This window comes from Epinephelus fuscoguttatus, linkage group LG17, assembly GCF_011397635.1.
Source record: "Epinephelus fuscoguttatus linkage group LG17, E.fuscoguttatus.final_Chr_v1".
NCBI classification, from domain to species: Eukaryota; Metazoa; Chordata; class Actinopteri; order Perciformes; family Serranidae; genus Epinephelus; species Epinephelus fuscoguttatus.
The window spans coordinates 32,787,054-32,789,460 of record NC_064768.1 but is presented as its reverse complement, the minus strand read 5'-3'; the positions used below and the strand labels follow the sequence as shown (position 1 = coordinate 32,789,460).

Below are 2,407 nucleotides of genomic sequence, written 5' to 3'. Positions count from 1 at the left end.
AAACTGGGATTTGGTCCAGTGTGTGTGCTCCACCTCTGATACAGTTTGACTGATTACTTATTTATTGTGTAATCGATCAGAAGCAGAGTGGTTGTCTGTGGGTGGGACGATGTCTGAATTGACTTAATGAACGAATAAATGAATTTAAAAAGATTGATACTGAGTATTAACTCTGAAAACATTACCCCCTCTGGAAGTAAGTGATAATTTAGTGTGATTAGTTAATCCTCTGCTTGTCATGGACACTGGACACTATATTGTATATATACATATTATATATCTATATAGTTGGCTTTTGGGGGGGGCTGATAGATGGCCCCCTTTGGTATGCATAGTGAAAAAAACCACAGCAAAGTGCCATTGCAGAGGCCCCTATTGTCGATAAAAATAATAAAGTGCCCTCCAGGGTGGCCTTAAGATTGAAGAAACATGATGCAGTGCCACATTGGCTGCCCAGCTTCAAAACTACCTGTGCGCTGGTGCCCCATCACATGCAGCTGCTTAAATTGCTGTTTAAAGGGAAATTTCAGTTTATTTCAACCTGTCTCCTGTCGTCCTAAATTTGTTTCAAGTGACTAGTGACATAAAAATAATAGTTAGCATGTAAGCCATTAGCCTAGATACAGCCGGGGCGCATAGCAGCATCAGACCTGTCAAAACGTAAGTGAAAGGGCATAATTCAAGTGCAAAGTTAGTCCACTAAACAAGCTTTTTTTCCACAAAGACCACCTCATATCTTTAGAATAAATGTCAGAGAACATATAGAAAACAACATGTAAACGTGCTGTCTTACCTTACCGGTGTGCTGCCATGTTTGTTTACCATCTAGCTCTGCTTTCCAAAGCGCGGCCGAAATATTGCGAGAACAAGCAGCGATCTCATACCGTGCCTGAAATCTCGCGAGCTCTACATAAAGCCCAGCTGGATACTACTCCAGGTGGAGGTGTCTCGTCCTCGGTCACATCCAGACCTTGAAAATAAGGCTGCAACCGGTCCCATTCCTTGCAACAGAGGCATTCCTCTTCTGTGGGCACTGTAGCACAGCATTCACAGGTACACCACCAATCTCCAGAGCTACGCAGCCTTGCAGCAGCTATTCCTCCTCTCTCGTCCTCTACCTGTTGCGCCTCTCTCTCTCCTCCTCCGTTCTTCAATTTCACGAAGCTCTTCGTCAGTGTATTCTGGGTCAACTAACTCAGGGCGGCCATCAAACTCTGCAAAATCAAATTCCTCCTCCACAAAGTCGAAGTCTGGCAAAAAGTCAGCCATTATTCTATAAATCTTTCATAAAATAAATTAATGAACTTTTCAGGCTACTGTCCGGTTCTGCCTTCCAGCTGTTGCTGCTTGTTCTCGTGAGATTTCAGGCATGGTATGAGATCGCTGCTTGTTCTCGCGATATTTCGGCCGCGCTTTGGAAAGCAGAGCTAGATGGTAAACAAACAGGTAAGACAACACGTTTACATCGTCGTTTTCTATATGTTCTCTGACATTTATCCTAACGATATGAGGCGGTCTTTGTGGAAAAAAAGCTTGTTTAGTGGACTAACTTTGCACTTGAAGGTTGGCTGTTCACTTACGTTTTAACAGGTCTGACGCTACGGCTGTATCTAGGCTAATGGATAACATGCTAACTATTATTTTTATGTCACTAGTCACTTGAAACAAATTTAGGACGACAGGAGACAGGTTGAAATAAACTGAAATTTCCATTTAAAAGCACCCAAAAGTCTTGTGGACTTACTTTTGACACTTTAACAAAGAATGACATTAATGTTCATTTGCTGATTAACATATTTTTTATATAATAAAGATTATATATATATATATATATATATATATATATATATATATATATATATATATATCTTAGATAAATATGAATATATTATCTTTATTAATAATAATTAATTAATTAATAATTAATATAATGAAGACTTTACATTCAAAAAATGTGGAAACGCTTCACGAATTTGCGTGTCATGCTTTCGCAGGGGCCATGCTAATCTTCTCTGTATCGATTCCATTATTATTAATAGCAGACTGTTTATGGTGTCTGGTCACAATTATATATGTTAGGCTGGGAGACCATGGTTGTGCGTGGAGTTGCAACCTTTTGACCTTTCTTAAATCATGCCTTTATTACCTTTAATGCACTTAAAGGCTTGTTTGTTGCTTAACCTGATTGTCTTAGTGTGTAAAATGCTTTATCCAAGTTTAATTAATGGAAGTAACACCAATTAATTGCACTGCATGTGGTTGTTAGTCATCCTACTGAGCCTCTGTGTGACAAACCACTTATCTGAGTGTGACAAAGGTGAGGAGAGAGACATGTACAGGATTGTCAGAGGGTTTTAAAATAGAATAGCCTTTGAATGTACTCTCTTGCAGTATCTCCATCTCACCC

At 39.5% G+C, this 2,407-nt stretch overlaps 1 pseudogene; it reads right to left on the bottom strand.

Moving 5' to 3' along the window:
• Positions 1 to 1,948: 1,948 nt before the first annotated feature.
• LOC125905434 (U6 spliceosomal RNA) lies at positions 1,949 to 2,048 on the bottom strand (annotated as a pseudogene).
• Positions 2,049 to 2,407: the final 359 nt, after the last annotated feature.